The sequence below is a fragment of the Hetaerina americana genome, unplaced genomic scaffold (assembly GCF_022747635.1).
Source record: "Hetaerina americana unplaced genomic scaffold, ioHetAmer1.1.p SCAF_9, whole genome shotgun sequence".
Classification (NCBI taxonomy): Eukaryota; Metazoa; Arthropoda; class Insecta; order Odonata; family Calopterygidae; genus Hetaerina; species Hetaerina americana.
In genome coordinates this window covers 42437480-42457572 of record NW_027287538.1, presented here as the reverse complement: position 1 = coordinate 42457572, position 20093 = coordinate 42437480, and the positions used below count along the sequence as shown (strand labels likewise).

At 38.4% G+C, this 20093-nt stretch overlaps 1 long non-coding RNA gene across 1 annotated transcript in view; it reads left to right on the top strand.

The window, feature by feature from the left end:
- The window catches only part of LOC139698972 (uncharacterized), a 273657-nt gene that overhangs the window by 147786 nt on the left and 105778 nt on the right, over window positions 1-20093 (top strand). The window contains exon 2 of the long non-coding RNA XR_011703035.1: window positions 14204-14284. This is a non-coding gene — a long non-coding RNA (uncharacterized lncRNA). The remainder of the gene's footprint in view (window positions 1-14203; window positions 14285-20093) is intronic.

Genomic DNA, 20093 nt, shown 5'->3' with positions numbered 1-20093 from the left:
TCTACATGATTAAGATAAGTTACGTATTGAAGCATTTTTGCTAATGGCGTACAGTTGTATCGTTCGGCGGATCAGCTTTAATTTAGACACTTTTTGTTTTCCCCCGCCCATATTCGTTTATAGCTCATGTGATGCATATTAATTAAATGATCACAAAGCAACGTTTGAATACAGGGAAGAGCTTGGATCGATAGTCTAATAGTAAAAAAAATAGATCTCGTTAAATTTTGCGGTGATGCCATATTTTAAAAATTTCATCCCGTTTTGTGTTTTCATTTGTATTTCCGTGTATAAAATACCTGAGCTTAATTAGCTCTAGGGGTTTCGGGAAAAATATATTTTCTAACATGTTGCGAAGCGTGTGGGACCATTTTTATTCTCTTTCCACAAAGGTTTCTGAGGTCTGGGGGGGGGGGGAGGAGAGGCTGGGTTGAGGGGCAAAGAGAGTGGATCCGGAAATTATCCAGATCCTCATTATGGAGAGGAAATTAATCTCGCGTAATAACCGTGTCGTGTAAAAATTTATTGCGGCCGCGCGCACCTAAATGTCGACGCTTTCGAATTATCGTCCCGCGGGGAGGGAAAGAAAGGTGGAGAAACCGGGGGCCCGCACATTCGTCGTCGTTCAGGGGGCGGCCCAAGGACCGAGAGGAGAAGGTGGATGAGGAGAGAGAAAGAGGGAGAGAGGGGCGGGGTGTCGGCGGTGACGGTGGTTGAAACTGCCTCTGTAGCATGCGATGTAAGAAAGAGTTCAGGGTGTGACGGGCGGCGGGGAGTGGGAAAAACACGAGAAAAATGGGAAATTGCAAACGGCTAAAGTAGAGGAGACGTCTGCCGATCCCTCTTCCCTTCCTCTCGACGGAGGTAGTGTGGGTAGGGGGATTCGGAGGCGGAGGGTGAGCGGAGTGGAGGAAATAAAGGGAAAACTGTTGAGACCTCGAGGGCTCTCCATTTTGAAACTCCTCTCCTTGCTCACGAAAATCGTCAAGACAGGGCGGAGCGAGATAAAAGACCGTTTGTAACAATGAGTGTAGGGGGTTAGGCGGGCGGTCCGCGGGGAGGAGTGAGAGATATAGAAACTGTGGGGGTGGTGGAGGGAGGTGGAGGAGTGGGGTTTGGCAGGGATTGTGGCGTCGGAGGGGGGGTGGAAGTGTGAAGGGTGGAATGGGAAAGGGAAGGTGTATTCTCGCATACACAATGAGGGGGAAGAAAAGGGAGTTGAAGAAGGCGTGGGCCCTATCCATGGACCAAGAGGGGGAAGGAGATATGGAGTCGGGGAGTGGGGTTTGCGAAGTCTGCTAGCAATGGCCTGAGACAAAGGAATCCGAATGAATAAGGTCCGCGCACTCTCCTCACCTTGTCGACCCGCCCGAAGGAACCAACGTCAACCCCCCCCCCCCTCCCTCACCCCAACCCATAACCCTCACCCCCACCGCCATCCATCTCCTCTCCCTTTTCTCCTTCCCATCACATTTTTCCACCCTTCCTCACTTCATCTCCCATTTTTGCTCACAAGTCCCAGGCTTCTTTTCCGCTCCCTCCTTTTCTTCATCTTTCCACACTCAAACCCCCCTCCCCGCTCTACACCTTGGCTCCAAGCTCCCTTTTTGGTGAAAGAGTCGCTGGCGGGGGTGGGTCACAATTGATAACCTCCTTGTAAAGGGTGTGTACATTTGCGTCGAGACAAATTATTCCGAAAATTCTGACTCGTGGAAGGGTCCGGTGAATTAGGCTCTTACTTCCCTCCCCGGTGATGCGATACCGCGGAAGCTTGGATGTAGAAGCACCTAGTGGGAATTTCCGCTCCCCTCGGGGAAAGGGGGAAGTTTCCCCGGCTAGGGTTTCGGTTCTACCCTGGAGGTGAAAGAAAAAGCTGAATTCCCTTCTTCTTCTCGAACTGAATATAATCGCAACGTTTACTCACATTGTGTCCGCAGACATTTGAGATTCAAGTGCTTCGAGTTTGTATAATACCCTTTTGACCTTAATTTTCTAAGACAATTGAGAAAACAGTTTTGAATTCTTAGTAATGCTTAGCCGTGTCATCTGCAAATAGGGTTTTAATGCTTGAATATTTTTATAACTTTTTTAAGACAGGCGTGTTAAATAATAACGAATAAAATTCGTAAGGTATGGATTTTTTAATTCGTTCTTTTCATTGTAATATTGAAAATTTCATTTCCGTATTATGCGCGCCCAAGAATGGTTGACGACAGCATATTTTATATTCAATTAATGCGTATCATTCAACTCGAATATCACGCAGGCTAATGTGATCAAAGTCACTATTCATATTACGACATTTTTATTCTTCTTATGTTTGTTTTGTTGTACCCTTATTTATTATTTGAAGCAATCGAGACACTGAAAGCTAAAACAATAAACGATTCTTATGTCTTTAGGATAGCATTTATGAAATTCTAATGGAACGTACGCATTAAAAAAATATTGACGAGAGGAGAAAGTAAACGTTACGTTAGAAAATCCAATAGGGATGAAGTATATGATGACCTTTTTGGCTGTAGTAATCTTTACCTTTAATTTATACAAAAAATAAAAGTGTTGAAAATTATTATTTAATATTTTCGATGTTAAACGACTCATTTTGAATTTGAATAAAAATAGTTTCCAATTTTTGCTATTTTTGAGCAAGAGAATGCATAAAACATCTACCATTTTACTGGTGACGTCGATTTTAAAAGTGCATGTTATTTGAATTGGAATTAGTAGTTGCAAGTAAATATCGAGTCATTAGGTTGAGATGTGAAGAAAGTAAATAGTACAAGTATCATCAATAAAACGTACTTGGTAATGTTAGCTGGAGAAAGAATATATTGCATTAATTTAAACCTTTCTGGTTAGTTGGTTAAAACCACGCCTAGGCAGTGAATTATTGAATCATTACCTTTCATAGATGATGAGGTATAAGGTTTCATATTTTAAACTGCGTTAGGGTTGAATGTCTGATTCACCATGATTCTAATGTGTATTTAACCATAAACCGAAAGGAGAAAGATAGGAAGCGTTTGAATAACTTTGTAGAAGAATAGCAATTTCGAAAACTGATTAATAGAATTGAGAAAATATACTGGGTTCGTCCGGAAAATAAGTGTACTGACTCCTGGGCTGGGCGCGCCGCTCCAGGCGCGCCCAGCACCGCTCTGACGGGCTGCGATTGGAGGGGGGTATGTTGGCAAGCGACGCTGAAAAAGGCAGTCGGCTCTGAGCTGTGGTGTAGTGAGGAGCTCTGTTAACGCGAACCTCCACGCTCGTCCCACGTCACGGAACGCGATGCCAAAGTTTTTGGAGCAGCGTTATTCCATCAAATTTGCGGTAAAGCTTGGGAAATCGTCTACCGAAACTGTCGGTATGATTAACCAGGCTTACGGGGAGTCAGCCATGTCCAGAAACATGATCTTTCGGTGGCACAAGATGTTCGTGGAGGGCAGAGAAGAGGTCGACGACGAGTCTTCGAGAGGTTCCCGATGATGCCTTCGCGGGAGCGTTGCAGGAATGGGAACGCCGCTGGAACAAGTGTATCGACTCACAAGGGTCCTCATTTGAGGAATATTAGCTTAAGATATGTAAAAGTGTAATAAATTTTTTTTCCTGAGCTCAGTACACTTATTTTCCGGACGAACCCTGTATGCACCTAAATGTCAACATAAATTCATTGAGATTCATCCTGACAGAAATATAAGGTATCAATAGTTTGAAACAGTATTTAATTCCTTTCCGGATAAATGTTTTCATCTGAATATTGATGCACAGAATTAATGATGTATCCAAGGTAGGGGACTAGGTCAAATCTACTTTAAGAAGGTTTGATTCAATGCAAATTTTCTGGTTGAATGCCAGGCTTCTACGACCTATTTAAGTTTTTAAGTCCGCAAAAATAGTCTTTAGCTATCTACAGTTACTTACTCCCACAAGGGTTAAAATAATATTCCTTAATGTTCGTATCATGAAAGGTTTATCCTAAATCAAATTCGTGAGATTTTCAAGGAGGAGGAAGGCTAGGTCAAACGTAGAATAGAAGGGCAAAACTTTTTGAAAAAAATAGTTGATACATTTGACCTATTCTGGAAGTGTTTCGGACCAAGATGGTAAAGTAGTACGCTACAAAAAAAAAGATAAGTGTTAGGCAAAAACGCTTGCACATGGGGGAGGGAATAGATAGATCACTGGGCCGTTGAATAAGTATGTTAATAAAAGGCTAATGAAAACTTTGATGTAGAGCGTATTTTAATACCACACGGTGGTTGAAACAAAATAATAGGGGTTGATTGGAGGCTTTATAAACGTAGTTAAATTTTGAAAAAGGGAAACCATAGAAAAAGTGCTAGACTGGCTGGAAAAGGGTCGTTTGGAGAAATCCTAAGGAGGCAGGAACGATTGATTCAGAGTGGGACTTGAATTTTGTAGACTGTGATAGAGAGGGGGACGTTATGCAAGCGAGGAAAGGGGAGTGAAAAATAAGTATTTTTGGGAGAATGAAACGAGATAAGAAGTATGCGGAATCGATGGACAGTTATAAGTATTGTGAGGTGTCCGGTTGTGTCTTTTGCGCCTAAGATATGAAATTAAGAGCTTATGAATATATATATATATATATATATATATATATATATATATATATATATATATATATATATATATATCCTAAATCTACCTTAAACTCTGGAATACTTTAAATAATAATGAAAGGTTTATCACCTTCGTCCTCTCCTACCCAGCTCGAGTTCTGAATCCATTCCCTAGGTGAGATACGTCTAGTTTGCGAGATAAATATCGTAATTTCGGCAAGGGATAAGGAAAAATCGTGGCACAGCACCAATCTCTTTTGCTCTTTAGCCCGTGGCCTTCATGGGATTCAGCAGAGATTGCTCCCCCCTTGAATCCCACCCGTGAAGCGTTGTTTGCTCACTCGGGGTGAATCTACGTGAGAAAACATCAGTCCTCTGTAGTTGTTTACATGAGCTGCACTCGCTCATCATCTACTTGTCTCTTTACGCCCTTTAAGAACACATCGGGCCACCTTTGCACCGTAATGAGTGCACACGTTTCAATCTGTTCATAATTGACGTGAGGGCGAGGAAGGAGAGCGCCAGCCACTTTGGAGGGACTCGCGCGGTTCAAGTGTGTGTGTGCATGCACTTGAGCGCGATGCAGCCTGATGCGTTCAAAGTGCATTTTTTTTACCGCTCCTGAAGCAAATAGCAACCTTAGTCTTCGGCGTAATAACTTATCATCGTTTGAGAAAAAGGGAACTTAATTGCTCGTCTGATGAAATTTCCATCGAACACGTACGAAGCGTAGATTATCGTGACGATGTAAAAATCGACCGGAGGTTGTGGGGTTTGCCTGCAAGCGTTTAGGTAATGCATAAAAATATTTTATGAAATATAATGAGATTTACCTTTAATGTAAAAAGAACCATAAGTTTGTATAAAGCGATCGATTAAAAACCTATTAAAAAATTTAACCGCTTCTATACTATTTATAGAAATGGTAAACTCGATGCACCATTTTATGAATGAAGTAGAAGATTGTAAAGGAAATATAAAATCATACATATGTAGATACATATGTAAAATATTCTGGACAGTGCATTTCCTTATTGAACACCAGAAATTTGTGCATTGTAATTTAAATTATTGTCTTCCTGGGAATAAAGTCATAGTTTTAAAATATATTTCATAATATGCCATGATATATTTAAAAGTAGAAAATATGTGTTTCACCTTTGATAATGCGGCGTGAAAGGATTTTCATGACTGGCATGCCGCGATGAAGAAGGATTCAAGCAGACAATCAAGCCAGGACATATTTGACAGGTTGGATAACATTTGTAAAGTTGGTCGGAAGTGATTAAAGCGTTCCGTTTTATCCACTTAACGTCTTTTGATTTAAAAAAACATAGAATCGTATATGAAGATGATGTGTAATGCGTGGAAATTATTTATTTTTTCAAGTATAAAATTATTGTATTTATTAATAGATGTAATCATGGTTCAAGTTTCAATGCTGTTTTCGATTTCACTATTGTTTGTTTAGGATCTTCTGCCGAAGGGTCCTTTTCAGCACCGCGCTTAAGCCGTTGTGCTCAAGATTTCAAGAGTTAGTTTTACCTACCGAAGGAGAAATTGTAGCCGTTTGGTAATTGTACGCCGAGCGCAGGTGCTCAGACGTTAGGCCTGTTTTATTCAATTGTTAGATTCGCGAAAAAGTGTAAGAATGCAATATGGTGACACCATTATTAATTTTCCATGCTATCATCTATTCCGTAATTTATTTTAGCTTTAATATGGCCATGGGGCCTTGGATTCCCTCTACGAAAGGCTAGAAAACAGGCGTGAAACGACATCGTGCTGTTGGTTAGGCACCGTTAATTAAAACCATTAATTTCACACCTTCCTTCCCTTCTCTTTCCGCACCATCGACTGTGTCATGTCTTCCAATTATCGAGCTGATGGAGATTATATACCCTACGTTCTCTTAAATTCCACTTAAATGGGTATTTTTTTTGTGGTAATAGTTTGTTATGTGGCATAATGCTAACTCAGTTTGTGAAAGTTTACTGTCCGTGGTTTCTTTATCAAGTCAAATATTTTATTAATTTAAGTGATTCCATAAGAAAGGCGTTCAATATTCTCATAGTCCTCATTTTCAGGAGAAAACAATTTGTAACCTCTGGTGATGTTTCAGCCTCACACTATCCCCTAGTTTCTTCCAACGGCAAATTTCACAGATTTCAATGCACAGTTGAGAAATGTATATCAATTTGTGCCTAAACCGTAGTCCTTTATAGTGCATGTGGTATGCGAAAAACCGTATTTTCATGTATAAAACTTGTCAGTTATTGTATGTCTCTAATTGGAAAGAACTTTTCCATCTGTATTTTTTCTATATTGTTTAAAGTTTAGAGAACTGAATGTAAAAAGAGGCACTGTTACACGATAGACCGTTATATACAGAAATGATGCCACTGTGGCGATTCAATGCAGTTGCATGTGTGATTTATTATCTTCTGGCAGGGTAGGTGTGGATGTCGTTGGTGAGTAATATTGTAGATAAAGCACGAACAAAGGTTTAAGCACGGAATAAAATATTCATCATGCTACCGCAGAGATAACGTAATTTTAATTGAACTCTTCCCTTACTGAAATGTATTGACGAGCGTATGAAACGCATTAAAATGTGGAATATTATTCATACCAACGTTCTTATGAATATTATATTTCATATTACTGTACATGCGTCTAGAAAAGTATGCTAATTCTCATCTGAACGGCAAATTTAAATAGGCAACGTTTTTCTGCAAACCTATTTTCTACACAACTGTATGCAGTCGACTTTTAATAACGCGTGTACATTTTTAGGTATTATTATCCCATATCGTATTTAAGGATTTCTCAGACTGAGTGAGAGGAAGTTACATAAATTGCAATACTTGAAAATGCTGAGTAGAATAATTTACAAAATTTGAGAATTCGTTACTATTATCTGAAAATATAGACATGGAAGGTTTCGTGGCTAAATGGGGATCTTCTGAAAAGGTGTATTATGCGTTGTAAGCAATAAAATGGTGAAAATATTAGTGAAATAATGAAATAACCCAAGTTGGAATAGTAAAATGACTGGCAATGATTGGAACGTTACGCCTATTATTAATTCTAGATCTTATGCCTGTTGGATAAATTAATAAATACAATATCATACATGAAAATTATGTTGAAATCGAACTCAGTTTGTCCATAATATAGCAGCATAGCAAGAAAATAGAAATATAAATCTCTGCTGAGCATTGTCCTGTTCATCATGGTAAGAGGAACCCTGCTTCTTGGTTCCACTCGTACGTGCAAGTGTACAAATGAAATACTTCTTAATTAGAAAAGTATCATTAAAAATTTACATATTTTAAAACCTGTTTAACCTTTCTTACTCCCTTAAGTGTACCTTTATGTGGCCCTACTTTTTAAGAGTTAGAAGATAACCGTGAGGCAATGTAACAAATAAATTAAATAGGTCGTATTTATTTCTATGCATGTGAGAACTCTGCAAATGATATACAGGTATGTACGTACGTACATATTTATGTACATTTGTACATATGTATGTACCAATATGCAAATGCAGACATGTACCTGTGTCTGTTGATGAATTTGTCTGTTTATATTTTTTCCATTTTTAATTTTGTTAATGTAAAGTTTACCAAATGTATAAGCACCTGGAAATTGCGCTGTGTATGTTATATGCAATTCCCAATATAAGTGTGAATTATAAGGGTGTATAGAACAAACTGAAAAAGGAAAAATGTGAACTGGTATCTATCTTAGGTGGTTTATTTATAGTCTAACCCAACGAAGATGTTGTGTGATGAGTGTTATCAGTCAGAATTTTTAGAAATATTAGCTTTGTGAATGTTTCGACAATACATACTCAAAAGAAATACGTAGTTGATTTCTTAAATGTGAAAGCAACATGACTAAGAGAGACAAACACGTAGTAAGAAATTGTCTATTGCTTACAAGTCCTAAGGTGGTTTTGAGGGATGTGAAATTATTCACATGCGACAAGGATTTTGCTCAGGGGGGGAAGTGTTTTCCAAGTTTATCTTGAAACCCTTAGGCGGGGAGTTTTTACCCTCTTCTAATGCTTCCTGTATTGGGTACAGGAAATCAGTTTGGGGAATCGTGCATTAATTCGTGTAGTGTAAACAATATATTCACTGAATTCTTATAAATAAATGTGCTGAATATAAGAAGGATGAGGTAATTTATCACATTTAAGTGCAATTTAGTATGTTTCTGGAACGTCAGAGTATTTTGAGGAAACAAAAGTCGACCGTGGTTTTTTCATAACAGACAGAGCGTCAGCTGAGGGCATTTGCGTGGCTAGTAATAGGAGGCTAACTTGGTGCATGAAGGATATTTAAAGAATCGGGAAGGGTGGGCAGAAATCCGACGCCGACATTAGCTTTTCCTGAGGAAAGGTGCCCAGTTGTCAACAATTTCAGACGGACCGAGTATTATGCAGAGATAGCTCTTCACAGAGCACTCAAGTAGGGAGAGGAGTTCCACTGTAAATAATCACCGCTGATATTAGAACCCTGGCCATGAATGTAAAGAACTTTGAGCAAATCAAGGCATTAACTAGATGATAAGATGTACGCCATGATAGTTGCGCCACATAAATTCTAGGAGTCATAATTAAAGAGCTCAAAAGATTCATGTTTTGGGACACTCTTTTCTAAAAACTAACAGAAGGATGGGTAAAGTTTGCGGTACAGCTGTGTAGTGCGGCTGCTTGTTGGTAAATAGATGGGCTATTTACTAGGGCGTAATGTTTATTTTTTCGGCATTGAAAAAATCTCGATTCACTGCATGTATTTTTTACGATATTTCTTTTGATATACTGAGTGTTCGTGTCATTTCCTCTGTCCTGCATGATAATTAATTTTCTTCCGTTCCGATGAATTTATTTTCGTGTGTCACACGGACCCTCGCCGGGAACGGACTCACCATTTCACATTTCCGTTGGTGTCGGCCCCCTGACGAAGGAATTTTGGGGATGGAATAATGTAAGATGTCGGTGCTTAGAGGGAGAAACAGCATTTGGTGTGGGTCCTTAGCACGGCGCGTGAGCGCGTCATATTTCAGGGCGGCACGGAGAAAGTCTCACGCTCGGGCGCATGAGTTCATTTTTTTTATCGTTCCCCGTTTTATTCCCTCCCGTTTCCATAGCATTTCATTCTTATGGCGCCTCCGCTCTCTCTTACCACGCCCTCCGCTCTCAACTTCCCATTATTTTTTCCCCGAGCATGATTCCCTGTGGATATACCCCTCCAACCCACAAGTAGATGGATAAGTGTTGCAGTGGAGGAGTGGGGTGGCCAGGGGGAAATATAAGAACGGAGGGAGTGGGGAATATCCACCCTCGGCTGTTATGCTCCAACCTCGCCCCGCACACTACTCCGCCGTCGCCCCTTCCACAACCATCCATTTTGAAAAAAAAATACATTCCCTTTTCATCCCTCTGGGGAGCGGGTAACAACGGTAACGGATGGGAAAGAAGGGGCGAGGAAGGGTTCAAGCATTCTCCTACGGGCACACAAGTTACTGGAGGTTAAGGGGAGGTGGAAGAGGGTCAGGGGAAGGGGTATGGAACGAGGGGGAATCATTTTAATTATCATTTATTTTTTATGCTCTCCAGATTTTCGTGTGTACGCTCCATTGCTTGGGACAAAAGGATTGGATTTGGGATTGGGGGAGCGAGTATGAAGGGCGGGAAGGGGGGGTGGTTTTAAAAGGGTTGCGAGGACGAGGAATAGAAATGTAAAGGGGGGGTGGGTAGGGAAATGAGAACTAAGAGAAAAGCCTCCGTTTGTGCGCTGTATGGGGTGCGGGGATGAGTAGACAGGAGGTGGAATGTAAGGAGATCGAGAGATGTAGGGAGGGAAAGGGAAGAAATAAAAGAAGGGGCAGAGAGCGAAAGTTAATTTATTCGGAGCGTAAATCAAATGAAAATGGAGAAGCATCCCCGAAAAGATTTTTCGCTGTCGTATTTTTTTTTATTTTGCAAAAATATATATCGTGGCATTTTCATTTTAAGGACACGGGTTTTTTTTCGAGAGGTGGAGTTGTTTTTTTTATATATATATTTTTCAAGATTCCCTTTCGACGTGTATTTTTTAATTTCAACCGGCAATTTTCTCTTTCGTATTCTCACACACGCGCACACAGACGCACAAAAACTCGTACAACAAACGTGCAGAAACACTCTAATGCTCGCAGGCAAACAATCATACAATCGCAGGTACTTTGACGCAGACAAATAGTAAAACACACGCCACCACACATCATTTGTCACATTTGTTTCATTCTTTTACTACCTTTCACCCATGTCAGCAAAGCTGCTACTGTAGTTCTATGCCTATTTTATGACCATTTTTATTTTTATTATTATTTTGAAGAAATACTGGTCTTCGTCTTTCCTTTTCCGCAATCAAGTAGCCTCTCAAAAACATTTAATATTCGTCTACAATACCGTCGACTCTTTCATAATTGTTTTTCGCTGGGTTAAGAGACCTTATACGAGATATTTTTTTCTTATTGTTATTATAAGCTGATTTTTGTACAAAATTAGCCCTGACTCATTATTACTTTTCCCCTAAAACATATTTTTCCGAGATTTATGTAAACAAATTTTTCCCGTAGCTTAAGCATGTACATCTCCTTTTCTTTTGACTGAGCCATATTTTTTATAATACACATTTTACGCAGGTCAAAAATCAGGTGGCGGTAACCAGATCTTGAAGTAAAAGGCACAAAATCTATTGTAACGACTTTTCATTTCGGGTAGGAACCATTTTCGTTTATCCATTATTGAAATAGAAAGAAAGACTCTTACTTTTCCACAGATTTTATTATACGGCACCCGGCAATTTTATTATAGTCTTTCTTTCTATTTCAATAATGGATATCAATTACTTCCACGAAGTGAAGCCTGAAACAATAGAACATTTTCGTTTAGGTACAAATTATCTCACATCGGGTATAATGACGCAATATCATCAACGTTCATCTGATTTGAGTTTATCATATTGTTGATATTTTTACACATTTTTAATACAATTAGCGAACACCCTATTTAGTTTGCATACCAATACTAGAATCCGTATCTTTCTATCTAAGATCTGTGGCCAGGCATTGGTGTTATGTTGCAACGCTGCGTAGCAGTGTCAACGCCGAGAAAAATACATTGGAAAAATCATATTTAATAATATTCTCTGAAACGTCTGATGATTTAGGTTACAAAAAATTATATCGAAACGCGAGTTCTATTCCCAAACAAATAAAGCCCTGTTGATTGTTTGAGAACACTCAAGCGTCTGTGTATCCATTTGGGAATTGCGTACACGAATGTATATTTTAAAATAATTTTAAATAAAAGAAATATATTCACTCATAAATATACAGGCAAATGCTTACTGATTCTAATGTAAATGTGTACAGTTTATGAGAAGCTAATTCTAAGTGGTTCTTAGGAAGCATGCACTGACACATATAAGATGAATTCACTTTGTTCTATAGCAAGAGGGAGCGACGTGCTGCGGGAATCATTTCCGTAAAGTAGTATTTGTTCTCTTACGGATGGAAGTGACAGGTTACAGTTGTCCTTCTAGGATAACATGGCGGTAAACTCGTCAAGCGAAATTAAATGACGCGATCTGTCTCGAAGGAGCCACCTTCTTGGTCTATAAGGAATAATTTCTAGAGTATGTTCCGATTGTGACCAAAAAAAGAAAATAATTTCGAACAAGGAAACAAAGGTACAAATACGTAGTGTACTTGTCTAGAAAACGCAGCGTAGTATATGCTAAAGAAAAAATCCTTTTGAAATCGTTAATCCCGCTTCAAGTGGCTGTAATGGATTGCTTGACTAACTTTGATAAGAGGCTTGTACTGAGACTTGGAGCCTTTTAAGTTGGACAGATGGGTTCTCTTAAAAGAGTGACTTTTTCGATATTTTTCACCGAGAAAGTTCTTGGAAAAAAGTCGAATGAAGTTCAAATTACGTTATATGGTGTACTATAGGCAGATATGTATGTTGGGTTAATGTCAACTGCTTTCATTCCATGGAGGACTCTTCGGAGTGGCCAGGGAATTCGATTGCTAAATTTTATTATTTTCAGTGTTAATGGTTAATAATAAAATCAGAAAAAAGTTTTGTTGATGTCAGTTTGTATGAAAAAGAGATACAATGATTTTTTTTGGTAATTTATCTCATTAAATTTTTATCACAGTCTGAACTCCCAACCTTTAGTTTTTCATAGATACTCCAAGGGCTATTCACATGAAGCTCATTAGCGGTTTGGTTATTGATGACCTATATCAGATTTCTTATGTATCATGAACTTTCTTAGATTTCTTAAGTAATGTATTATTACCGTAATACATTTATACTGCGTTATTCAGCCGGATTGAGCCCAGTTCATTTTAGAAACAGGTAGGTACTTCTCGTCTTACCGTTTTGAGGGATATTTGACCTTGAGAGTGGAAACATTTACCCTCCATGCAATCGGTTATAATTTTGGGAAGATGTTTTAAGTTCTAATACATTTTCGCACGACTATAATTAATTAATACCGATAGTCATTTAATGTGCATGAACCAACGAAAGTGAAGCTCGTTGTTGCAAATCAGTAGAATAATTTTCTCTTTATTCAGGAGAATGTCAAGGGTATGTGGAAATGAATCTGATATTGCCAACCGTTAACATAATTAAATGGATAACCATGTGATTGAATGAATGAATTAAGTTCTAAAATCAGTTTGTCACATTTACGTTAACTGTCAGTAAGTAAAATATATAATTCTTTGCTATTCCTTTTATGAATTATATTATTCCTTTTTAAGATCTTTTTTTTCATTGGTTTGCTATCATTTTCATGGTACACTTGGCTAAGAGGTTCCGATTGCTTTTAGGAATTTGTTGTGTTTTACCACGCTATTTCCTATCCCTATTTTTTGTAGTTTCGTTTTGAGAAGGCAACTGGGGATCGTACCGTTTGATGGGTGATGTGTTATTCACTGTTTACCTTTGGGGCATACCGTTGTGAGTTGGCTAATGGAAACTTTTACTCACCTCTCCGCTGCCCATTTATTTTCCTCTCGCCTCTCAACGCGCTCCACACCAGGTGATAATATCGACTGTTAATTCTTCACTGCAAATTGCCTGTGCCAACTAGCCATAGGTTTTAATTATGCCTGGGGGTATAGTGCCAGCTGGATCAACCGATTCCGCGTTGGGACTATGCATACACTGGGCTACCTAATATACGAGTTTCTCGTCTATTAGGTAGCCCAGTGTATGCTTAGGCCTAACGCGCAATCAATTGATGGTAGAGAAACATATTCACCACCAAAATTAAAGGCCGCTTCCTTGAGAATATTTGTGGAGAATGAGCATATTGTGATGATAGATTTTACCAATGTGTGTTACTGCCTCTGTAATACAAGTATATATTTCCGTCCAAGTCGATTGACTGACGGTTGCGGTCTGTCCCCTGTGTCAGTTAACCCCGAGATAGAATTGAGGGAAAATAACCTAAATCCAACTAAGTCTACCCAGTATTTCTAGTGGTTAATGGACGTGGAATCCTAGTTTTTCGACTAATGATTTGATCTGTTTTTTTCAGGATGCGCAAGAGTTACCAGTCAGAGAGCATGAAGGAGGAGTAAATGGGTTGAGTGGTACAGCGTGGCCGCTGATAACTTGGGTGAGTACAGTTGATGAGACTCAAACTCTAATATAAATCATAGGGTGAAATTACCACATGTAGGGCAGTAGGAGACTGTTGTGATGGAAATTTTAATGTCGTCTAAGTCGTTAAAGTGAATTGTCAGTGAGCTATCTTCATTATATCAACTACCCAGACATGGGTTGACGTTAGTTAGTGGAAAAGCCTCCTTTACTGCATCAATTACATGGCTTATTATCGGGAAAACCCTGAGTATTCTTGCCACGTTATATTTAATAAAATAGCATTTTTTGATAAAACAATTTTAATGCTCGAGTTTTGGTACATCATCTATGAAAAATTTATCAACGATGACTTATATTTTAGAACTGTACGTTCCTTCTATCAAGTCACTTCCTCTAAAGCGTTGTATTTCCCACAACGGACCGGTAGGAATGATTTCTGTTCATTGTTTGCGTTTTCTTTTTGTTGAAACCTCCCACAAGATGGACGGTTTTTGTCACATTGTGCGTGAAAGGTCCCCGTGAAAGGAATCCTCACGGGACAATGGAACCGGTATTGTTTGTTTCTCCTGTTGTTATTGAAAAACTGTTGAACATACTACCAATCTTCATTCTTCTTGAGGCAATGACGACGAAATATGCAAATCTCTGCGCAGTATCGTACAGCGCCAAGTTTCCCTATGACTTAATCGCCACGGGGAATCAGAACAGCCGCTCACTCTCTGTGCTGATGAGAGGGAACCCGGCCGGCGTTTCCTGCTTGCCTGCTTGGTGTATGATGTGATTGCCGACTTTACTCGTCCATCAATCTGCGAGTCAATTTGAGAGCGACGGGACAACCCTACATTAGTCTTTACCGACCCCATTTGGATAACGCGTCCAGGTTGTGGAATCCCATCAACAAATGTTTCAATCGGGACATACGATATGTTTAAGCTTAAAGAGGAATTTTTATTTGAAATTTATTTATACTTTTACGTATACATTTTTATGCAGCGTGTGTTATCATGCGTTAATGACGTTATGAGTATAATTAGTGTAATAAACAGAGGTACATTGTTGAAACTGTACAGAAAATAATCGCTTTTCTTAAAGAACCATTGTGTTAACTGAAAATATTATACGTTAAATGGTAATATTAAAAATGAAAGTACTGTAACAGTACATTATTGGTTCTTTGGAGTATAATAAGATATGTGTATTCAAACTTATATGTGCTGGTGGAAGCATTATAATTGCATATTAGCATTAAATTTCAGAAATGGATGATAGAGGTTCCTTATCCAAGCAAGCAATGCGTTTTTACGGCAAATTTACAGGCTTCTCTCGTAGTGAAACTCCTCAGTTACCATTCCAAAACCTTTTACTCCTTTCTATTCATATTTTATCACATTCTATAGGCATTTGGTACCTCTCAGGATCTAAAAATATTTGTAAATATAGGAGGAAATTCAACCAACACACTTTACATTCAGGTTATGTCGTTCACTTATGAATATCATGGGGATAAAATGCCCTCTTCTTTTTTAGACAGAAATAGTAGTATTGATCTATTGGGTCCTATCATAGGCCTACGTATGGTAAATAATGATAATATACATACATAAACCACATAATTAGTGCAATTGTTTTGAATACGCGCTTTAAAATGAATCGGGAACAATTTGTCGTGAGAGTTAAAGCCATTTTAATGAAACATTATCAGTTTTGTACTTAAAAAATTAAATTAAATGGATTAAACAAAGGGTAATCCGCGATCTACTTCATTCGGTGAAAATCAGTTTTTCAACGGTGAGGAGGAAAGTGAGAATAATTGGTATTTTAACCTGCATTCATTCGGGACTTAGAGAAATGGATTGTACGCGGCTCTGTGTGAGAGAGATCCTTGGATCACAGATTAATGTAGGGGACTGTCCAAACAGTTAGTGCCTGATAGGGTAAATTTTGATTGAACACCTCTTTGTCTCGCGGACTGCACACAGGTCAAATATCGGATCGAAGTGGACTCGATGGGTCCGGTGAATGTTGCATGTGCAGCAATTGGTGAAACGCAGGAGCGGAATGGTCTATTCATTTAAAGTGACGCCTCAATGAGTGCCTTTCACTCCTTGCGTAAATGCCGCTTAATGTCACCTGTTACCTTTCCGTGGAAGAAATTACTTTCGACAGGATTGGATCAAATGAATCACTCTCCCTTTCGAAACGAATTTTTGGTAAATTTTTGGGGAAATCGGAGTTTTGAGGACGCTCTTGCGAGACGGGCGCAAAGATAAAAACGGAAAACATAACTTTGGGCTTCATGTTTTGTTTCTCCAAAGGTAACATGAAATGGAAGTTTTCAAGTCCCAAACCATGGAAATATTCGCCTAATTTACCAAAGGTAATTGGCCTCGAATAACCCAGAAACATCTACAAATATAGATTTTGTCAATTGAAATGTTGCTTTAGATGGCAATAACTTGATAGTGCGTACAAAAATGAAATAAATCTGTGAATTGGACGTACAAATCGTCTTAACAAGAATAAACCGTTCAGAACTAGAATATTCAATTGAATTTCTATTGACTAGAAGTTCGGGCAACAATTTGATACTCAGTTTATTTTCTGGAAACGTAAATTTCTACTATGTATAGAAATTTATCTCTTATCTAACTTAATGTAAGGAACTGACACGCAGTACATGTAATTATTCCAAATTTATTCCGAAGGACTACGGAATAAAACGAGAGAGATATAGAGTAAATTGTACGAGCTGAATTGGGTATTCTTTTGTACCAAAATTCTACCCTCAGTAGCTCTGTAAATTTGTTTCTTCGTGGAGTTAATGATTTAAATTTAAATGTTACGGAATTTAGTTATTTTAAATACATCTAGCTGTCCAATCTTAGAGAGAAGGGGAAGAAAGAAAGAAATCGACTATTTTGTTTGTGTTTACATCGAAGCTATTAATGTAATTTAAAAGAGCCTACACTCTGTATATATGCATTTAATTATAGATAAAATACGCCCAGACAAATATATTAGTAGATATGTGGTAATGTCGCGTGGTTAACGCTTAGAAACACCAAGACATTTTCCTGAAAGAAATTGCCAAAATGTCGATCATTGTTGATTTTGTCAATCACCGATAACATGACCGGCAAAAAATCATTGGTAGAATTAGAATTTCAGTATTTCTTGCGAGAAATAAGACAGTTACCGTGGTAATAAGTTAATATTATGGTGTTGTTATATCCCAAACAGTGAAGGATTGTATGGAATTTTGGGCATTCTTCATAGGATTTCTCATGAATTCTTAATATTCTCTTAACCCCAGGAAGGGCTGCGTAACAATCCTCAAATCCCTTTACGTAGCGCTGTTTTACATAATTTAAAAAATTGTTGAGCATGATGTTGTGTGGAGAGCTTCCCTTGCGTGTTCGATGTCAGGGTCGTGTGGTCCAATTGATCAGGCAGAGCTCAACATCGCCATCAGGCGCATCTACACGAAGACACTAGTTGGAACGCTAATTATTATTATTATTAAAATACACATGTGCTGATAGACATTGTCAGGTGGCACACAAGTCCCAAATAATCGCAAACGATAATAGATAAAATCAGACTTCAAAAATCAAATCTCTTTAACAAACAAGCGAATCCCCATCCCATTTACAACCATTAATCAGCAAGAAAAAAAGATAAATTAAAAAAATTAAGCTATTAAATATAATACAATACACCACACATCAATCAAATTATTACATATATACCTTACATCTATTCTTAAAAGTATACACTCTGTTAGGAAAGGGCTCGAATGAAACTGTTGTCAGCCAAAATAACGAATGCGGTGAAAGCAGAAGCTATTCAGCCTGTATATCATGATTTAAAATAACAATGACAATATAAATGTTAATACTTTTTGAAGAGGAACATTTAAGACAAATTATTGAATTACAGAGTGTTTTCTCATTTTGTTACTTTTTGATTTTTTGCTTTTGAATTTTTTTTCCGTAGGAATGTGGTGCATGCAAAAGGTTTCAGTGTATTAGTTTCATGTTTATTTCAATTAGTACCATTCTTAGGCATTTTTTATGTTTGAATGTAGTCCATTGTAACAATTTCAGGGAGTAAAAATCACTGACGCGTACACGTCATCATAAAAAGTACAAGGTTCAGTGGGACCTAAATTCACTTATGCATCTGATTTGATTCCATAAATTTGATGAATTTGTGACCAAGTTAGAAAACAGGATCTTTTTAGTATTAAATGACATTGTACGGTCCAATTAATAAACACGTGAGATGTGAGGGCGGGAACAGGTGTGGGAATGAGGTGGGATAGCGGCCGGAGAGGTGAGGGAGAGGCTAGGATACGCACCTAAGTCATAGGACATTATGAAATTTTTAACCCTTAGAATTCAAGGGAAACTGAAGTATAGAAAAATGGTGTATGGATTGATGGAATAATGTTATTTAACAGTTTGTATTTCTAATCCTTGCATGGTTAACAATCTCATGCTTCTAAAAAATCAGTTTTCTATCTTTGTCAAAAATATATTTAAAATTTTTTCGATAAAACCAGTTGCATGCGTTTTTTTCCGCTGAATGTTGACTTTGTATATTTAAGAATGGCATGAAGGCGTCGAAACCGGTAAAGTATTTCGAAAAATAAAGTGGAATATTATCAGGTGTTTTTTCAGTCATCATGAGTAAATTCCGCAAAGTTACCGAGCCCACACTTCATAGCAAACAAAAATGTTTTCGGTTGCTGTTTCAATACATTTTACTGTAGTTTTTGGTGGACCATACGCTAGTGTTACAACAAGCGAAAACACCGACGAGAGAGAAACCTTACGTCAAAAATACCTAGTTCTTGTATCTTTCCAACGAAGGAATTACAAGTAAATTGAAATCGTGGCTAGCCGCCATGCAGCCGGCGATGCGTCTATTTGTTTAATGCACGAAGGGTAATTAATTCAAGCTCAAAGCATTTGATTTCAGAGAATGATGGAGAAATATAGCGTTTGAATGATAGTAAAGCAGAGAGAGATCATGTGGGTAAAATAAATAAAGTTGGAGTGGATAATTTGGAGAGCGTTGGGAAAGGGATTGCGGAAGATTGGGCGTTTGTTTTCGGGGAACACGGAGGAGAGTTGAAATAATCGCACACCCTCTCTCCTTGGTAATCTTCGACTGACCGCCGAGCCCCAGGCATCACCCTGCATATATACGTTACTATTAAGTTAATTAAGGAATTGGATGGGTTCTCAGAAAATTATCAAGGCTTATTAAAAATTGCAACGAGAAGAGAGTAAGAGTCAGGGATGCGTCGGAGAAAATTAGTTAGGTAGCCGCGTGATTCACGAAGAGAGCGGGCAAGGCATGGACTCTTGGAAAGGTACAGGGAACCCAAAATTTCTCGCAGCACAGACGCAATTACTTATATGGCGCCAAATTATATTAGTAGATTGAAACAGTGGGATTGATGAAAGAGAAATAGACACCGTCGCAGGCAGATTCAAGTACTCGTTATTTCATCTCGGACGATACGCAGTCATGAAACAAATTGAAACCTAACGCCCCAAAAAATTAAATTAACCGTAATACTAAACTAAACGTTAACCTTGACCGGGATGATTTTCAAACTGTGAAATTGCTGCAATGCAATGCGCATTAGCGGATGACTTCGCTAACAGTTACTGTCGCGGCATATCCTGCAGTTTCTTCAAATTTGTTAAAATACTAAAAAGTAATGATTAAGTCAAGTACCCCAATTGCAGGATAAGTCAAATGCCCCTGTATTTCATGATAAAAATAGAAATGCACTTGTGTGTACATGT